This window comes from Planococcus citri, chromosome 1, assembly GCF_950023065.1.
Source record: "Planococcus citri chromosome 1, ihPlaCitr1.1, whole genome shotgun sequence".
NCBI lineage: Eukaryota > Metazoa > Arthropoda > Insecta > Hemiptera > Pseudococcidae > Planococcus > Planococcus citri.
Window position 1 is genome coordinate 5,167,888 of NC_088677.1, and position 22,036 is coordinate 5,189,923.

Below are 22,036 nucleotides of genomic sequence, written 5' to 3' on the forward strand. Positions count from 1 at the left end.
ATAGCATAGTTAGAATCGCTCAAAAGTTTAACTTTTTGAATTTCATTTTCTTTTAGAATTTTGAGGGTAGTTTTTATTGCTATCAATTTGGCGAGATTACTCGAAATAGGGTATTGAACATTCGTGATTAGTTCAGGGATGTTAAGGACTGAATCGGGTGCAAACCAGATTCCTGTACCTGCTATGGCATTTGCATCGCCGTTCTTTGAACAGGCTCCATCAGCCATAACACGTACATAACCATCTGTGTCTAAAATTAGGTCAATGTCCCGGTTTAAACGTTCTTCGACACATTGCTGCAAGGTGACAGATGGGATATCGCAACGAGCCATGATTTCATGAATTCGCTTCAATTTGAGAGGGAAATTAAATTTAATGTGAGAATAGGGTAGTTGAAGACTGATTTCATCAGCGATGCCCCATGCCTCATTGGGTTTGAAGCCAAAAGAGGTCGGAGTGTTATTGAGCTCATCTTCAATTTCAATGATAAGGTCCTGCCAATCACGATGGGCGAGATTGGGGTCGAAAGTTTTGTTAATTTTGACTCGAAGCTTATCACCTATGCATCGCATGGTTCTTTCTACTGAGGAAGATTGGGGATTATAAGCATTAGTATGAGCACTTTGAATGTTATATTGGTTTCAAGGAGGTCATACCACATATCAGAAATGAATTGCGAACCATTGTCAGTGATAACTTTTTTGATTTTTACTCTATGATTTTCGATATCATGAATGACAGTTAACATCTGTTGGCACACTGATCTTTACTTTATATTAAAAAGGGTTTGAAGCCAAGTGCGGATCGTAAAGATATCTTTTACAACTAAAAGATATTTAGGATCATTTTTGAGGGCTGGTAAAGGTCCAAAAAGGTCAACCAATAATACGTCAGCGAGAGAGTAAGCCTCGATCTGAGCATATTTGATTTGTTTTGTGGTTAGCATTAGTGTACTATAACACTGGTCTCAGAGTGAAAAAAATTAAACGCTTCAGTTCATATTTGCATGATCCGTAATTGTTACCTCTTAAAAAACTGCCTTTTTTCAGACCTTATTTCAAATAGGAATTAGGGAAATGAAAATTACTTTTTTTCAAAACTGAACACCTTGAAGTGAAAGAGGAAATTTCAAGGATTATTTTTTTTTTAAATATCAAAATTGGGTCATAAATGATGTCTTGGCTATTAATTGTTAAAAAGTGGTCCATAACTGGTAGTTTACCTTACTAAAGTTACCTACTTTTTATTTTGAAAAAATTGAATACGAGCCCTGAAAATTTAAAATTTACTTTACCTATTCCCTTATTTCAACATGTTGACGAGTTCACTGTAGGAGGTTTCAATCCGTTTTGAAGCCTCCAGTCATGTTTTTGAGATACCAGATTTTCAAAAAGTGCCATAAAAACTGTCTCGAAAACATTTTCTGGAAGCTCCAAAACTGTTCAAAACAGTTCAAAATGATTTCTGATCAATTTTGGGGCTCAAAAATAACGTACGCGGGTCATTCCATGTCAACTCAACCGTTTTTGGGTCATGTCCTCCGATTTCGCTCAAATTTTTTTTACAATATCTACCCACCCAGTAAGTAAAAAAGCCGCAATCAGTTTGGTCCCAGCCCCCTCAGGGGGCGGGTGGGGGTTTCCATTATTTTCACATTGTCTCGAGGTACTCAACTTCAGCAGCGCATTCCTCCAAAACTATGATACTTTGATCAAAACTGATTTCACAGTTCGAAAGGGCATTGAATTTTGAACTTTTTAAGTATTTTGAAATTTTCAAAAGTTGAAAGTTGAACTTTCAATTTGAAAGTTCAAATTTCTAAATGGCGCTGTAAGTGGGAGCTACCATTAAAAATTTTGAAAAAATTTCCAAAGATGTACATTTTGATACTTTTTCGAAATATTTAGGTTTCGAGATGGAACTCTTGACGGAGGGGGAGCACCCCCTCCCCCAATTTTGGGTGAAACTTTCGAAAGAGAATCTGGGGCATGTGATATATCGAATTGTATGTTTTCGGCGACGCTGAACATGAATATGACGTTAGATTTTTGATAGGACCCCATCCACGACCCCCAGCACCTCCCCAAAGGGGGTAAAAGTTCAAAAAAGTGTTTTGTTCGTGCGACACATGAAATAATATGTTTTTGGTGACGCTGAACACGAATATGTCGTCAGATTTTTGATTTGACCCGTCCACGGCCCCCTGCACCTCCCCAAGGGATAACCCCCCCCCCCCAAAATGGTAACATTCGTGTGACACATGAAATATTATGTTTTCGATATCGCTAAACACGAATATAGCCATAGTATTTCAAATCGACCTCACCCATGGCCCCCAGAACCTCCCCCAATAGGTAAAAGTCCAAAAAAATTGTTGGGGGCCGTGGATGAGGTCCAATCGGAATGACCCACGCTTCAAATTTTAGCTTTATACGTCAATTTGGTAAAATTTTGATTTTTTTCATTTTTGGCCCAAAATTTGATTTTTTTTCATTTTCGGCCCAAAGTTTGATTTTTAAAAATTTACATAGAATCAAAAAATCGACTCAAGGAACAGAAATTTTGACTAATGATGCATTATATTTCATGATCTTTCGATTTATAGCTTTGTCCAGTTCAACATTTTTCTGCTTTTTGGGATACCACCCTCGTGATGAGCCAGAAAAATTTAAAAGTTAGGTACTTTTGAAGTCTCGAATGGATTGAAAATTTCAATTTCAACATGAAATAAAAATGAGAAAAAAATCTCGAGGATAGTTTCTTTTATCGTTACTCGTAATAGTTTTTCCTTATGATAACCGAGAGAAGCCAACAGGTTTCACGTTATCATTATTAATGTTTATTTAAATCAATACTTCGGCTAAAGAATGAAAAGAAAAGTACACGTTGTTGTGTTGTGACTGTGTAGTGTGTGCACGATGGTTAAATCTCACTCAACTTTGCGAACAATGTTAAGGACATCGCATTTAAACAAGTACTCGATAAAAAGTACGTATCGGCGAATCGAAGTTCTACGAACGTGTAACCTTTACAAAATGCATTTCACCAGGCCGAATTGAATCCAAAATATACTCGTAGGTAACGAGCAAAGTGTAAATTTTTTATTCACCAGCGTCGGTTCCGCTTTCCGCTTTCCTCGACGTAATGACTTTATTTATTAATAATTCTATCACGTTTTCTATCAATACAAATTCCCAACATTTTTCAAGCAATAGGCTTACGTGAAATTACCTTCAGCGGTAAACTATTTCATCAAATGAAATTTTAACCTTTGCCAAGGCGCCGCGCCGCGTCGATATTTTCATCGAAAGTTTTTCAAACGATTTGCAATTCTCTAGCGTTATACGAAGGCCTACAGTTTTTCCACTATTAGCACCATTGTTTGTTTTTCTTTTGAGAATTACAAAAAAAAAAAAAAAAAAATGGAAGTAAATTTATACAGCTCTCGGCGAGTAGCTGACGTTAATATCGTTCCGGCGAGAATTAATTAACAGCTTAAAAACTCGTATAGACAAGATCCACTCGGTGTATTTTTTATGTTTATTATTTTAGCAGTGAAAGCTTCTCGCTATCATTTACGCTAGATACTAACGTTGTACACGTATTAATCATTAATAATTCTAAAGCGAGAAAAAGCTATGTGGAAATCAATGAAAATTTATTCGCAAATAAGAGAAAAGAAAAGCTCGACAGCATCCAGGCTGTGTATGCTACATCGAGTATATTTTGTTTTTTGATCTTTTATGTAGGTAATTTTATGCAAACGTTAATTATTGTTTAAATTGAGTTTTTTTTTGTTTTCGTATAAAAATTCCTGATGAGAATGCCGGCATCTTTGTTTTATTTTCACAACTTTTGATAAGTTTTTCTTTTCCAAGCATAGATAGAACCACTTTTTACGTACTTCAGAGATAAAGAGTATTCCGGGGTAAAATGGGTGAAATGTCCATGTCCTCGGATTTTTGAAATTTTGATATAACATTATTGGGTATACCTTTGAAAAAATGTTGGAGTTAGAAAAATTCCCCTCACCCCAACGCTCTTGCCCATAGATCGAAAAAAACTTTTTTTCGGGGGAAAAATCATTTATACTTCAACGAATTTGAACCAAAAAAAAATTGAATTTACTGAAAATATATAGAAAAGATAATATGAGTCTAGCCACGTGAATTTTTTTAAAATTTTTTGCTCTCCCCCCCCTGAGGGGGAGATAGTGACAGAAGAAAACTTGAAACCGCCGTACCTCCAAATCTGATTTAAGCACACGAAATTTTTTTTCTTTCAAAAATATATCTGCATGAGTAGGTACTAGGTATACCTAATTAGAATTCTTTTCAAATTTTTCCTTCAGTGGGGGGGGGGTCAATGGTCATCTTCAAGAACTCAAAAAACTCTCAAAAATGTGTTTTTTGTGTCATGCAATCACAAAAAAAAACGATACTGCCAGTGATACTTTCAAGTTTTGAAAACTTTGGCACAATTGTTTCAAGAGCTTAGCAAATAAAATTGCATCAACAAAAGATTTTCAATTTGGTCGAAAAATTAAATTTTCTGAAATTTTTGGCAAGGAGAAAGTCTCTTTTTGGAAACTTTGATTTTGACAGAAACAAGGATTTATGATAATTTTGACAAAAAATGTAACTATTTATACGTTCCTGATAAGTGGTACCTAATTATGGTGAAACAAAGAATTTCTGACATCAACAAAAATAATAGCTCTTTCATAAATTATAATTGAATAATTTTTGGTGAATCATTCGCGGACGAATTGATTCATTTAATGAATTTTTGGTGAATCATTCACGATCAAGTTAAATAATTTTCGGTGAATCATTCGCGAACGAATTGAATAATTTCTGGCGAATCATTCGCGAACGAATTCATTTGTATAAGTGACTCGTTTTCGGACAAATCGATTCATTTCCTCAATTTTTGGCGAATCACTCGCGAAAGAATTCATTTGAATAAGTTACTCGTTCTCGAACAAATCGATTCACTTACTCAATTTTTGGCGAATCATTCGCGACCGAATTGAATAATTTGTAATGAATCATTCGGAAACAAATTGAACAATATTTGGTGAATGAATTGAACAATTTTTGGTGACACATTCGCGAACGAATTGAATTTTTTAATGATAAATTCGCGATCGAATAATTTGATAAAGTTTAGTGAATCATTCACGAACGAATTAAATAATTTTTGGTGAATCGTTCGCGAACGAATTGATTCATTTACTCAATTTTTGGCGAATCATTCACGAACGAATTAAATAATTTCTGGCGAATCATTCGCGAACGAATTGAACTTTTTAATGATAAATTCGCAAACGAATCGATTTATTCACTCAATTTTTGGCGAATTATTCACGATCGAATTGATTCATTTACTCAATTTTTGGTGAATCATTCACGATCAAATTGAATAATTTTTGGTGAATCATTCGAGAACGAATTAAATAATTTCTGGCGAATCATTCGCGAACGAATTGAACTTTTTAATGATAAATTCGCAAACGAATCGATTTATTCACTCAATTTTTGGCGAATTATTCACGATCGAATTGAATAATTTCTGGCGAATCATTCGCGAACGAATTCGTTTGTGTAAGTGACTCGTTTTCGGACAAATCAATTCATTTACTCAATTTTTGTTGAATCATTCGCGAACGAATTGAATAATTTTTGATGAATCATTCGCGAACAAATTGAACAATATTTGGTGAATGAATTGAACAATTTTTGGTGAAACATTCGCGAACGAATTGAATTTTTTAATCATAAATTCACGATCGAATAATTTGATAATGTTTAGTGAATCATTTGTGAACGAATTGAATAATTTTTGGTGAACTGTTCGCGAACGAATTAAATAACTTCTGGCGAATCATTCGCGAACGAATTCATTCGTATAAGTGACTCGTTTTCGAACAAATCGATTCATTTACTCAATGTTTGTAGAATTATTGGCGAACGAATTGAATTATTTTTGGTGAATCATTCGCGAACGAATTGAATTTTTGGTGAATCATTCGGGAACGAGTTGAACTATTGGTGAATCATTCGCGAACGAATAAAATTTTCGGTGAATCATTCGGGAACGAGTTGAACTATTGGTGAATCATTCGCGAACGAATTAAATTTTTGGTGAATCATTCGGGAACAAATTGAATTTGTTGTGAATCATTCGCGAACGAATTGGATAATTTTTAGTGAATCATTCGCGAACGAATTGAATATTTTTTGTTGAATCATTCGTGAACAAATTGAATAATTTTTGGTGAATCATTCGCGAACGAATTGAATTTTTGGTGAATCATTCGCGAACGAATTGAATTTTTGGTGAATCATTCGGGAACGAGTTGAACTATTGGTGAATCATTCGCGAACGAATTAAATTTTTGGTAAATCATTCGGGAACAAATAGAATTTGTTGTGAATCATTCGCGAACGAATTGAATATTTTTTGTTGAACCATTCGTGAACGAATTGAATAATTTTCGGTAAACCATTCGCGAACGAATTGAATTTCTGGTGAACTATTCGCGAACGAATCGATTCATTTACTCAATATTTCGAACGATATTGTCCATATCTTGAAAACGTAAACAATCGGTAAATTTCGAGCCGTTGTCGCTTCTTATCAGTAAATTTTGGGGCAAATATCCTGAAAAATGTATTACTTTTCGCTTTTTTTCTCGTGGTTAGATAAATTTTAAGTTAGAATGCTGAAAAACTGAAGTATTTTCGACCGAGAATTCATTTATTTTTTCTGGTTAGTTTTCTAAAATTTTACGTATTGAAGGAGAATTCTTTAAAAAGTGCCACTTATACGTGATATTTGCCCCAAAATTGAAGAAAAAGGTACTGATAAGAACCAAATCCGCCATGTTGTGACGTCAGTCAAATATGGTCTATTGAAAAATTTTTGGTGAATCATTCACGATCAAATTGAATAATTTTTAGTGAATCATTCGCGAACGAATTCATTTGTATAAGTTACTCGTTTTCGGACAAATCGATTCATTTACTCTATTTTTGGTGAATCATTCGCGATCGAATTGAACTTTTAAATGATAAATTCGCGAACGAATCGATTTATTCACTCAATTTTTGGTGAATTATTCACGATCGAATTGAATAATTTCTGGCGAATCATTCGCGAACGAATTGAATATTTTTTGTTGAATCATTCGTGAACAAATTGAATAATTTTTGGTGAATCATACGCGAACGAATTGAATAATTTTTGGTGAATCATTCGCGAACGAATTGAATTTTTGGTGAATCATTCGCGAACGAATTGAATTTTTGGTGAATCATTCGGGAACGAGTTGAACTATTGGTGAATCATTCGCGAATGAATTAAATTTTTGGTAAATCATTCGGGAACAAATAGAATTTGTTGTGAATCATTCGCGAACGAATTGAATATTTTTTGTTGAACCATTCGTGAACGAATTGAATAATTTTCGGTAAACCATTCGCGAACGAATTGAATTTCTGGTGAACTATTCGCGAACGAATCGATTCATTTACTCAATATTTCGAACGATATTGTCCATATCTTGAAAACGTAAACAATCGGTAAATTTCGAGCCGTTGTCGCTTCTTATCAGTAAATTTTGGGGCAAATATCCTGAAAAATGTATTACTTTTCGCTTTTTTTCTCGTGGTTAGATAAATTTTAAGTTAGAATGCTGAAAAACTGAAGTATTTTCGACCGAGAATTCATTTATTTTTTCTGGTTAGTTTTCTAAAATTTTACGTATTGAAGGAGAATTCTTTAAAAAGTGCCACTTATACGTGATATTTGCCCCAAAATTGAAGAAAAAGGTACTGATAAGAACCAAATCCGCCATGTTGTGACGTCAGTCAAATATGGTCTATTGAAAAATTTTTGGTGAATCATTCACGATCAAATTGAATAATTTTTAGTGAATCATTCGCGAACGAATTCATTTGTATAAGTTACTCGTTTTCGGACAAATCGATTCATTTACTCTATTTTTGGTGAATCATTCGCGATCGAATTGAACTTTTAAATGATAAATTCGCGAACGAATCGATTTATTCACTCAATTTTTGGTGAATTATTCACGATCGAATTGAATAATTTCTGGCGAATCATTCGCGAACGAATTAATTTGTGTAAGAGACTCGTCTTCGGACAAATCAATTCATTTACTCATTTTTTGTTGAATCATTCGCGAACGAATTGAATTATTTTTGGTGAATCATTCGCGAACGAATTGAGTAATGTTTGGTCAATCATTTGCGAACGAATTGATTCGTATAAGTGACTCGCTCACGATCGAATCGATTTATTCACTCAATTTTTGGTGAATTATTCACGATCGAATTGAATAATTTCTGGCGAATCATTTGAGAACGAATTCATTTGTGTAAGTGACTCGTTTTCGGACAAATCGATTCATTTACTCAATTTTTGTTGAATCATTCGCGAACGAATTGAATTATTTTTGGTGAATCATTCGCGAACGAATTGAATTATTTTTCGTGAATCATTCGCGAACGAATTGAATTTTTTAATGATAAATTCGCGAACGAATTGAATTTTTTAATGATAAATTCGCGAACGAATTGAATTTTTTAATGATAAATTCGCGAACGAATTGAATAATGTTTGGTCAATCATTTGCGAATGAATTGATTCGTATAAGTGATTTCGCTCACGATCGAATCGATTCATTCACTCAATTTTTGGTGAATTATTCACGATCGAATTGTATTATTTTTGGTGAATCATTCGCAGCTTGAAGATCACTCACCTGGAGGAAAAAAATCCATGTGCTTGAATTAGGTTCGGAGATTTATGGTGGTTTCAAATTTTCTTTTGTCAGTATCTCCCTCGTGTGTGGGGGGGGGGGATCAAATAAATTCACGTGGCTATAGGAATGATACATGTCTATCCCCTATATATTTTGGGCACTCATTGATGTAAGATTTTCCCCCTGAAAAAATCGCTTTTCTTGCCATTGTGGGCAAGGGGGTGGGGGTGGTTAAGTTTTTTCATCTTCAATATTTTTTTATAAGCTTCTATCACAATTACGATAATGACCAGAAAAAAAGCAAAGAATCCCTTCATCTCGACTCAAAATACAGTACATATACATATGTTGATTCGTATACATTTAGATGGTGTTGGGCTATACGGCCATCACCAGCAGCAAAACCTCAACGTATTCCCTGCCCACTGCACCCTACCGTAGTTGGCGAGTTAATAGAATTGCATATCCAATACGCCGTAAATAACCGTGAACGCGATGAAAACGCGAAGTTAATAGAATTGCATACCCAAAACGCCGTAAATACCTCATACGCGACCACGACCACCATTTGGTACACCCTGGTTGTCCTGTCGACGAATATGTCGTCGACGAATGATGAATTAGGATAAAATAAACCTAATTATCTCAACTCCCTGGAAGCTAATATCGATGTTTATTTATAACGAGTACTACAACACACCAAACACCACTTTCCCTTCCCTGCAAATACATATGCCTGGTGAGCCAAAACGAAACTGATGAAGCTGGCAAATACACCAACACGTCGACTTTGTCGCGATCAACATTTTGAATATTCATGTAAAATTTAATAAAGATGAAATTTCAACTCGCACGTTTAATATCATCATCCAATGAAACGTAATTAATTTCACGATAAATTGCGCTCGTCATTTGCGTAGTTGTACGTACTACGTAGGTAAGTTGAACAGGTGGATGTACTGAAATGATGATGTTTTTTGACATATTCCGAGTAGGAACGTGTGTAATCAATGTGTTTAGTATTAATCGTGGTAAAATATCGTTGGAAGACAGGTTCACGGATAGTTGAGTGAATGAATGAAATTTATTTATCAGCAAAGACGTGACCACCTTTGCGGAGGTAGGAATTTATGTAGAATTGTTTGAATTGCTCGAAGACCTTGAAACGAAGATTAAATGAGCGAAGGAAATTATACACTTGGTGTTTCAAAATTTTACCTAATTTTGCCCTGCTTTTTTGGTCACAATCGTTAAAAAGTCATTTTTTGATAGATTGTTCTAGAGCTTTCATTTTTGATGAAATCGCTGAAAAATTTCTGATTTCTGGTCGAAACATCCGAAGAAAATTGATTTTTGCCTTGGATGCGTAGAAATTTAGTTTTTTAGTGAATTTACTCAAGAAGTTATGTTTTTTTGTCTAAAATGTCAAAAAAAGTACAATTTATGTACCTACTTATGTTTACTTACTAAAATTTCCGAAAAACTTGTAAATGATCATTTTTGCCAAAATTGTCAAAAAGAATCGTCTTTTTTGGCAAAATTGTTAAAATGTTACTTTTTGATAAAATTGTTAAAATAATATCTACAATTATTTTTGTGAAAATTCCTGAAATTTTTGTTTTGGCCAAAACATCCAAAAAGAATTGATTCTTGCCTTAGATGTTTAAAAGTACTGTTTATTTTTTTTGCAAAATTGCTTAGAAAGTGTTGTTTTTATCCCAAAATCGAAAATTAAAACAAAAACACGACAAAAATGCACGAAATCTCATAATTTTCTACTTAGGGTGTTGAAAAAAATCTAATGTTTTGTTAAAATGGACAAAAAAGTTGTCTTTTCCCAAAGTGACAGAAAAAAATCTTTTCTTTTTGGAAATAAGTTGCCAATTCTGCTAAAACTGGCAAAAAGTTTAATTTGTTGTCAAAATTGTAAGAAAGCACAATTTTCTGATAAAATTGTCAAATGGTTGTGATTTTTGCTAAAATTTCTGAAAAATTCCTGCTTTTTAATCGAATTTTCCAAAAAAATATTTATTTATTTATTTATTAAGAGCCATTTACAGCAACTTAGGCTAGGGGCCCTATATTAAGACAAACTTATGATTAGGGTATATACATATCTAGAAATAAAGTTACAATCAGTACAAAGAAATGGGCTACCTGGGTTTTTAAATTTTAAATTTTTTTTATCTAATTTAGTAGAGTAAAGAAATTCAATGACATCTATATGAGTGGGGTCATCAGAAAGGAGGACTTGAAGTTGGTTGGAATTTAGAAGTCTGGAGCGTTCATTTTGGAGCTGTCTAAAAATCCTGTTTTTTGCAAAATTGCTCAAAAAGTTCGATTTTCTTGCCAAAATTTCGAAAAAAAATTATATTTTTATTTTTTAACAAATATACAGGAAAGAAACTTTTTGACTAAAATGCAAATTCTATAAAAATCCAGGGTTCTAAAATTCACCAAATTGTTTCCAGAATTGTCTGAAAAAGTTTCATGCCAAAATTTGTGTAAAAGTCTTAATCATTATCAAAAGATAATATTCAAATTTTTGAATAAGTACCTATTTTTGCTAAAATTTCTACAAAATGCCTGCTTATTCTTGGTCAAAACATCCAAAAAAAAGTTGATTTTTGAATTGGCTTTCTAAAAATACCTATGTACTTACTTTTTTAAAAAGTAATTTCTTGGAAAATTGTTACTTTCTTGCCAATAAAACGCTGGTTTTTGGTTTAAAATGCAAAAAAAGTTTCGTGATAAAAATGTAAAAAAAAAACTTTTTTTTTCTTTCATTGTCAAAAAAAGTCCAACATCATGCTAAAACTGACAAAAAACTTTATGTCTTCCCCAAAAGTACCGTAAAGATCCTGTTTTTTTGTTAGAATGGTCAGAAAGTAACGCATTTTTTGCCCAAAAAGTCTCATTTTTTCACCAAATTATCAAATATTCCTAATTTTTTCCAAAATCGTAGACAAAGTACTCTTTTTTTGCAAAAATTGTCAAAAAAATTCGATTTGTTGTCAAAATTGTCAAAAAGTCTCACTTTTTGTAAAAATTTTAAGAAAATCATTTTTGATGGAATTTTGAAGAATAGTCGTAATTTTTCTAAAATATTGTTGGAGAATTTTTGCTTTTTCAACCCTACAATACCTAAAACATTGATTTTTGCGTTGATCGAGTCACTTACGTATACGAATCAATTCGTTTACGAATGATTCACCAAAAATTATTCAATTCGTTCGCGAATGATTTACCAAAAAATATTCAATTCGTTCGCGAAAGATTCATTAAAAAATATAATTCGTTCGCGAATGATTCACCAAAAATTATTCAATTCGTTCGCGAATGATTCGTCAAACATTATTCAATTCGATCGTAAATGATTCACTAAAAAATATAATTTGTTCGCGAATGATTCACAAAAAATTGAGTAAATGAATCGATTTGTTCGTGAACGAGTCACTTATACTTACGAATCAATTCGTTCGCAAATGATTACCCAATAATTATTCAATTCGTTCGTGAATGATTCACCAAGAAATATAATTCGTTCGCGAATGATTCACCAAAAATAATTATTCAGTTCGTTCGCGAATGATTCACCAAAAATAATTATTCAGTTCGTTCGCGAATGATTCACCAAAAATTATTCAATTCGTTCGTGAATGACTCGCCAAACATTATTCAATTCGTTCGCGAATGATTCACCAAAAATTATTCAATTCGTTCGCGAATGATTCGCCAAACATTATTCAATTCGATCGTGAATGATTCACAAAAAATTGAGTAAATGAATCGATTTGTTCGTGAACGAGTCACTTATACGAATCAATTAGTTCACGAATGATTCACCAAAAATAATTCCTTTCGTTCGCGAATGATTTACCAAAAATTATTCAATTCGTTCGAGAATGATTCACTAAGAAATATAATTCGTTCGCGAATGATTCACCAAAAATTATTCAATTCGTTCGAGAATGATTCATCAAGAAATATAATTCATTCCCGAATGATTCACTAAAAATTAAGTAATCGAATCGATTAGTTCATGAACGAGTCACTTATACGAATCAATTCGTTCGAGAATGATTTACCACAAATGATTCAATTTGTTCGCGAATGATGCACTAAAAAATGTAATTCATTCGCGAGTGATTCACCAAATATTATTCAATTTGATCGTGAATGATTCACCAAAAATGGAGTAAATGAATCGATTCTTTTGTGAACGATTCACTTATACTAATCGATTCGTTCGCGAATGAATCACCAACTATTAATCACTACGTTCGCGAGTGATTCACCTAGAAATTAATCGGTTGCAAATGATTCGATTCGATTCACTTCGAATGAAAACAGATCAATTTCTATGCCTATTGCCTACAATAGTATCACAAAAACCGAATCAATCAAAAATTAGGTAGGTAATTGATTTGTTTGCGTTTGCGAATAATTCACCAAGAAATCAATCGATTTGTTTAATCACCAGTCGTTCATAAATGATTCGATTCGATTGTAAACAGATCAGTTGCTGTACCAAAGTTTCAAAAAAAGTGACTCGATTTGTTCATAAAAGATTTGTGTTTGAAGAGAGGTCGGTCTTTTCACCCCTAATGCGTGAGTGTTTTTTTTTTTTTTTTTTTATAAAATTGTCAAAAATAGTCGTTTTTATTCTAAAATTGTTGAAAAATGTTGGCCTTTTTACTCAAAAATTCGTAAAATATTGATTTTTGCGTTAGTTGTCTACAAAGTCGTGCTGGTTTTTTACCAAAAATAATTCCTGAAAAAGCAACTTTTTTGTTGTTGTTGTCAAAAAGTCTTGTTTTACCAAAATCATAAGAGGGTTTCATTTTTTTACAAAAATTCTAAATTTTATAATTGCCAAAAAAAGAACTCTTTTTGTGCCAAAAAGTGTCAAAATATGCCAATTTTTTGATAAAACTTTCAAAAAGTCTGATTTTTTTTTGACAGAATTGAAAATCTTTAGCTAGGAAGATAAAGATATCTATTATCTGAATAGTTGTGTTTGCTGACTTTGTAAAAAAATCCTCTTTTCATTAAAATTGCCAGTTTTTTTTTTCCTTTCATTTCTTTAATCAAACTTCGTAATTTTCAATTCATTCGTTCTCTTTTTCCATAATCAAATCATTTCTTTCTCTTTTACTATATTCTTTCGACAACTTTTATGCAAGGTGTATTTTATTCACGTAAATAAATTTTTATTCAGTGAAACATAAAGTGATGTTTACTCTCCATCGTGTGTTTTGAAAGTTTTTTTATGTACCTACTTACAATTTTTTTTCATCATTGTTACGAATTTATTATTACCCAATTTTAATTGTTTTTTTGTTGTTGTTTTGTTTCAGGTAAGTACCAAATTTTCACCATCAGAATTGAAGACGATTGATCAACATTTGAATACTTAGGTATGTATGTACTATCGTCCCTTCTGCACCCCTAGATTCTCCTTTTATTGGGGTCCAAAGCTGAAAATGTTGACCAAGTCATGCGAGATATTGATTAACATGTTTTTGATGATCCTGAACACGAATATGAACCTATATTTTTGAGACCTGGTCCCTTCCCACGCTCCCTAGACCCCATTTTTGAGGTCAAAATCTAAAACTACAGACAATGAAGGTCGTGTAAGATATCGAATAATATTATGTTTTCAAAGATTCTGAACACGAATATGAAGCTATTTTTTCGATTTGGCTCCTTCTACCCCCCCCCCCCCTCTTCTAGATCCCATTTGTTGATATTTTGTTCACCAATATTTTTTGTTAAATTTTTCCCGAGATCGGTTTAAAATTTGTTTTATCGTTGATTCTAGTTGAAACTTTTCCCCTGATTGCGAGTTCGAAAGATACCCTTTGATTTCTTTTTGTGTACCATTTGAAACACATCAATAAATTCAAAACCGAAGACGGATTGATCCGTTCGTCTGACAGTATAAATTTTCAACCTATAGGTAGAAATAAATAAAAAAAACTCGTACCTACGTTGCACACCAGTCCTATATAATATCGACGTTTCGAGATTATTTTTTTTGAAATTTTTCCAACTTAATGATTCGAAGCACGCATAAAGCCCCCACCACAGAGACCATCAGCAACGACACCGCGGGAGGGGGTGAGTGGTAAACCCAGAACCTGGGTCAATGTAATTTATTTGAGAAAAAAAATTACTTACCCATCGTGACGAATTTATCAGTATTGTTATACCCCCTTCCCCCTAACATACCTACCCACAGACCTACGTGCACGTTTATGATATGTGTAATTGTATATAAGGTGCACATATAGTAGTTATACCTACGAATACAAGGCGCATAAATAGTAATTATTATGGTAGGTTGGGGGGAGGGGTAAAAAAAAACACACGCTTTCGCGTGACTAGGTAGGTACGAAACGAAGCAGTTATACCAGCGCCAGTCATTTGGATTTGGCCAAAGCTTAGAAATTCGTATATACACTACCGAATTCAAGGGTGACGAACGGACGAAAGTTTTCGTTCAAGGCGCACGCGCGCGGCATCGTTGTTGATGCAATACTATACGATGCAAGTTTAGTTGGAAAAAGCGTCATCTTGCCGCGAAAGTAGCTGTAGAAGCGTCGTAGTGTGCGTTTTAATGAGTGTTTTTATTCCATCTACGGTGGTGTAATTTTTCATTTCATTTTTTCATTTTTTTTTTAAATCAGAATCTTGTGCACGGTGATTCGTTTTTTTTTTCAAAATAACTTTTCGGTTGTGTGAAAATACTCGTGCTACATATACATCGAAGAAACGAAAATTTATCGATTTCCATAATACGATACTCGTACGATGAAACTTTATTCGCCGAGTACTACGATGATGGTGATGATGATGAAGGTAAAAGTGATAGGTTTAAATCGAATTGGGTTAATCGTCGTCTTCGTCTTCTTCGAAACAGTTCACCTTTGATGTCGTCCCGAACACTTTATCATATCGAAATACAATCTCTTCATTTTTGAGTATAACGTACTGACCCACAGGTACTCGTATAAACGCTACGATACTAAACGAGTCTTTCCCCAAAAACTATAATGGATTGTTTCGAGCGAACTGTGGCCTATTTTTTGGCAAAATGGTGTAGATTTTTTTAGATATTCGAGTCAGTGTCGCAGTTCGCTACGTCTTAATGTCGGATACGTATTTGCTCGCGATGCGGAGCTTTATTTACAAATTTCGGTACGCTCGTGTTTATCGATTTGTTTCCACACCAGCCCTGTACCGTGTGTAACCCAAATATTAAAATTTGGGCCTTCTAGCTGAGCAACAGGCTTCAACGAGGCGGTAGATGGTAGTGATGGTGAATCGGAGTAGGATTTTTTTCAATTCTCGCGTGTATTTTTGGTGGGAAATGGTTCGAGTGTTGAGTTTCGACTTTTGGCCTTATCGTCGTAAAATCTTATTATAAATTTATATAGGTACCTAACCGAGTCATTGACCGGATAAAATTTTAATTTTAGGAACCACTAATATAGTTTGCTGCGTTACGAGTACCTAATAAGCGAAATTATCAATTTTTATGGTCATTTCGGGGAATTTGTTTTAATTACTGCGAGGTTTTGGTTTTACAACTTTTTGAAAACCCTACTTAAAGGTGAAAAAAAATATTATTTTTTGGTTTACAATTTTCGATGTAATTTTTTTCAAGTATGGTAGGGACTCGATGCGATAAAATTAAAAAATAAAGTACCTCTTCCTCTTGATTTCATTTCCCCCCTATGCCACTTGGCGAAAAAATAACACCCAGCATCCGATCAATCAACGTTGTATATGCTCGTGTAATTCGTCAGCAAAGATGTAACGCAATAGATGAAATTTACCCAACTTCACACCACCAGCACCAGCACCTGCAGCCTTATCCCAAAAGAAACGGAATCCAAACGTAAAACGCAGTATCGTCTTCATATTATATGTACGAGGTATATAAGTAGAGGTATCTCGAAGCTGACAGCATGTACTCTCGAGTTATCTCGTTTATTTTATACATTTGGATTTTCGATTTTACTCTATAGGTAACGTAAGTACGAGGTACTTGTACTTTTACCTATAGAGCTCGGTGCTTTATACAATGATAACTATCATTTGATATATTTGGTCTTCGGAGACGTTTTGTTTCGTCGCTTTATTTGCTTTTATCTCGTATATGTGTACGTCTTGGACTCGGATTCGTTTCTTGTACAATATGTCGGTATCGTTTACGAGTTTGTCGAATAAGATATCAACTTATCATAATGAGATTTGAAATAATATGGGAGATGGATTCGCGAAACCACTCGAGGAAGTTTTAGAATAGGGTTTCGAATTAAAATAATACGATTGCTTATTGGTGGAGCTTCGATGATTTGAGTGGATTGGTGATAGATAAGTAGATAAGTATATAGTTGACTGATGGGATATTTGTGCAAGTTGAGTAAATGGTGAACCTGTGTTTTGGTTTTATTTTAGAATCTGATTATATTTATTTTGAAATATTTTAGAATCCTGTGAAATCATATTGAACCGAATCCGTTGAATTTCATTTTCGATGTTCTCGATTCTAATTATGGACAAGTGTAGTACCTACCCATAATTGACTTGATAGGTTCGAAAAATGTTGACTAGATTCAGTAAAGATCTCGATTTCGAATTGATATTCACTCAGAAAAATTTCAAGTTTGAAGGCGTAACTCGAGGTGACCTTTGGGTGTTCAAAAAGGGTGTATGCTTTTTCAAAAAATACTTACGTATTTTATTATGTAAAAGTTACGGAAATTTGCCCTGAAACTATTATCAACTCCCTCAAACCGAATTCCACCATTTTCGAATTTTCGAAAAAACTGTACTTTTTTTGTTCTGGCCCCTACCAAACCTGATTTGGGGGAAATAGTCAAGTTCCAGCTTCCAAAATCTAGTACTTATTTGACATTCTACGTCTATATTAGTCCGGCATATGACAATAGGAGTAATTGCACCCCCCCCCCCACCGATCCTCCGGGACAACTTTTTTCTTAAAGAGGGCATCCTAAGGAACATTTTAAAGCAAACTTGCCCAAAAAAAAGTTGGCCTTACTTACAAAATGGCGGCCATTTTGATTGACAGGTCAGCCGAAATCGCAGATTTTCCGTTTCAACATAGGACTTGCATGAAATTTTTCAAACTCTACAAAGGTAGATTGAAAGATCATGCAAAAATTTATCACCTGTCAAAATTTCAAGTGCTAAAGTGCGTTTTTCGATTTTTGGTGAATTTTTGAAAATGGAATTTGGCCAAAAATGAGGGGAAAAAATCAAAATTTTACCAAATTGACCAAGAAAGCTGAAATTTGGGATATACCCTATTTTCGACATGCAAAATCGATTGGAAACGGTTTCAACCCGTTTTGAGTAGTTCTGGAGCCTCCAGAAGATTTTTGAAACTCGAAATTCCCACAAAATTCCCTCAAATTGGAGTTGTAAAGCTAAAATTTATTCTAAAAACTAATTTCAATACGTTACGAAGTACTGCAGGTAAATTTTAAGTCGTTTTGGAGCCTCCAGCGACTTTTTGAAAATTACTCGAGCCTCCAGTAGATTTTTGAAACTTGAAATTTCCCCAAAATTTCATCAAACTGAGATGGAGAGTCGAAATTCATTCTGCAACGCTACGAAGTTGACTGCTGGTGGATTTCAAGTCGTTTTGGAGCCTCCAGCGACTTTTTGATAGGTTGTAAGACGTTTCTTTGGAAAATTGAAATTTCCTAAAAGTAGCTGGAAGCTTCAAAACCATTTGAAACCACCATGTAGTCTGCGAAGTAAATTTCAGCTTGCCAACTCCATTTGATGAATTAATGTTGGGGAAATTTCAAGTTTCAAAAATCTACTGGAGGCTCCAGTAATTTTCAAAAAAGTCGCTGGAGGCTCTAAAATGTCTTGAACCCACCTGAAGTCGTCTTCAGAGGGTGTTAAAATTGGAGTGTAGAGTAAATTTTAGCTTTACAACTCCAATTTGATAGAATTTTGTGGGAATTTCGAGTTTCAAAAATCTGCTGGAGGCTTTAGAAATTTTCAAAAAGTCACTGGAGGCTCCAAAATGACTTGAAATTCACCTGCAGTACTTCGTAGCGTATTGAAATTAGTTTTTAGAATAAATTTCAGCTTTACAACTCCAATTTGATGGAATTTTGGTGAGAATTTCGAGTTTCAAAAATCTGCTGGAGGCTCCAGAACTGCTCAAAACGGGTTAAAACCGTTTCCAATCGATTTGGCATGTCAAAAATAGGGTATATCCCAAATTTCAGCTTTCTTGGTCAATTTGGTAAAATTTTGATTTTTTCCCTCATTTTTGGCCCAAATTCGATTTTCAAAAATTCACCAAAAATCGAAAAACGCACTTTAGCACTTCAAATTTTGACAGGTGATAAATTTTTGCATGATCTTTCGATCTACCTTTGTAAAGTTTGAAAAATTCCATGTAAGTCCTATGTTGAAACGCAAAATCTGCGATTTCGGCAGACCTGTCAATCAAAATTGCCGCCATTTTGTAAGTAAGGCCAACTTTTTTTTGGGCAAGTTTGCTTAAAAATGTTTCTTAGGATGTCGCCTTTAGGAAAACAGTTGTCCCGAAGGATCGGCGGGGGGGGTGCAATTACTCCTATTGTTATATGCCGGACTATATAGGACATTTTCATCTAAATCTGAGACCAATTTTAGGGTTCTCAAATCGCTAATTTTTGGGGGAAATTCGTTTTTTGAAAATTCTTTCTTCTAAAGTACATAATCAAAAGGTATAATTTCTAAAACTGGGGAGATGTTTTGGATCGCAGTGGTGCCAAATTTTTTTATCATAATTTTCAATTGCTAAAAAATAATCAAATTTATTAAATTTTGGGCTGAAGTTCTGGAGCTTCCAATAGATGTTTGAAAGTTGAAATTTCTGCAAAATTTTACCCAATGAAATAGGAAGACTGAAATTTACCTTACATTCTAAATTCAATCTGCTGAGTCGATTGTAGGTCTAGAATTTGAAAAAAAAACACCCCAAAATCCATCCAATCCAATTTTATTACGTGTAAACACAATTGATGTAGACTTTTTAAAAATTTGGAATTTACAAAATATGACTGAAGACTCCAGAATGTCTTCAAACTACCTCCAATCGACTCAACATGTTGAAATTAGGATGTGACGTAAAATTTGGTGAAAATTTCAGCTTTTAAAAATCAGCTGCAGGCTCCAGGAGTGCTCAAAACACGGGTTCAAAATCTTTTCAATCGATTTGAGGATTCGAGAATAGGCCTTACATCCTAAATTTCAGCTTCCTCGGGTAATTTGGTGAAATTTTGATTTTTTTTCTCATTTTTAATGCAATCGCTTAGATTCAGTGTTTAGGATCAATCTAACATTATATGTAGGTATTTGAAGGCTTTGAATAAGAATGAACTTCACCCAAAATTTGCCAAGTCCGAATTGTCGGTGAGGGGGGGGGGGTGGCAAATCAAATTTGGCGGAAAAAAATCTGGAATTTTCACTGTCTTTCAACCGTTTTGATTTTTTACGCTTTTTCCTGCCCCTTTCAGGTAAAGTAAAAACTAAAAAAATGTGTTGTTACTTCTTTTCCAGAAACAATCTCAACTGGTCCGAAATCTGTTTGTATAAGTATGTCAAAATACATCTTCATAATTTTGGAATTTCAGCCTCATATCCCTCACATAGAAGTTTCAGTTCAGAGATGATATGAGTTGTAAATGTAGAACGAAAGTTTAGGTAGGTACCCTACGTAATGAAAAAAACTGTAGCAAAAGTTTTTTTAAAAAAACGTAAGTAACTGAAACATTAAAAAAACCTATAAAATGTTGATAAAAGTATAAAATGGCCACTAGGTAACTATCCCTGACCCATATTGAAAAATTTTCCAAACGTTGCAGATTGAAAGCTTATGAATATTTATAACAGCACTAAAAAAAAATCCACATCATCCAACTTTAGATGTTGATTTTATAAAATGCCTATTAAATTCATACGTTGGTACTCGTATTATCATAGAGAAAAACTAAATGTTCCAGTTGGGAATAAACATATGTACGTTTGGACGTCCTTCGAATCTCTGTTTGTCATATTTTAAGTATGACATTTCAAATTGTAGCTCCCTTGCCATCGTTGGTACGAATCAAAATTAAATTATACAAGGGGGGGTTTCAGAACCGTTAAACAATAGATGAAGAGAGATCTCAGATTGAAAACTTTAAAAACATTTTTCAACTTTTTAATCAGCAGAGCTGTCTAAACAATTATTCAAATTTGGAGAAAGTTTCATCTCGAAGAAACGAACGATAATTTTTTTTAAAGGTGTGTTTTTTTGGTGTGCTTATTTTTGTTTTTACTTGGTCGAATCGTGTGAACTTTGGAACGACCTTTTCCTCGTAGAATGTTGATTTTTTATTTTTCTTCTAACGATTCAATACGTTTATTAGGGTAGATCGCGAAAAAAAACGTACGTACTGTACGTCTGTATCGGAGGATTTTGACCAAAATTTAGCGGAGACCTTCATTTTGAAATGAAGTCACTCAAAAACATTTTTGGATCCAAAGGTGCCCCTGCAGGAGAGGTATGAGTCCTCGAAAAAAGTGACTAGCCCTTACCCAACTTGTTTTGGCAAAAATAGATCAGTCAAAGAAGATAGTACCTATTTGAGATTCTGCATCCACCTTAGACAATTGCTATCAACATCTTAGACCACTTTTAGGGTCCTACTCACGTAAGTGGTTAAAAATTTGTTATCGTCGTCGTGATGCATGGTGTATTTTTGCCTACCCTTTCGATTTAGTTTTGTCCGGTTCAAGTTCAACAACAATAGATAACTATTTGGTCAGTTGGGATACCTTTTCGAGGAAAATCAGCCTGAAAATGTGTCTCATGAAAGTTGGGATAGTCTTCACAATTTTCCTACCCTGTTTTTTCACCTTTAGTTTTCTTTTTACAATTTTCGAATTTTGTCGTCCCATCTACATAATACATATATCTACAGGTACTTTTTATGCAATTGGTGCTCTTTTTAGAAAATGACTCCAAAATGAATTTTAAAAATACGAATTTTGGTTTTTCTGTTACTGATTTACAATTTTGATCTTCATGATGGCAAAATTTTGAGTTTGACCCTCTCTCCAATCCCATCTCATTGTCCTACGAGCGTCTTTCTTGTATTTGAAATAAAATCGCAATGGTTTAAATTTCTATCATCAAAAAGTCGTTTTTTCAAAGTC

General features: G+C 33.8%; 2 protein-coding genes across 4 annotated transcripts in view; both read left to right on the plus strand.

The window, feature by feature from the left end:
* The window catches only part of LOC135845651 (uncharacterized), a 216,707-nt gene that overhangs the window by 142,889 nt on the left and 51,782 nt on the right, over positions 1-22,036 (plus strand). The window lies entirely within an intron of this gene.
* The window catches only part of LOC135845525 (uncharacterized), a 32,812-nt gene continuing 26,133 nt past the window's right edge, over positions 15,358-22,036 (plus strand). Inside the window, exon 1 of the mRNA XM_065364122.1 lies at positions 15,358-15,658. The gene's annotated coding sequence lies outside the window, so the exon portion shown is untranslated. The remainder of the gene's footprint in view (positions 15,659-22,036) is intronic.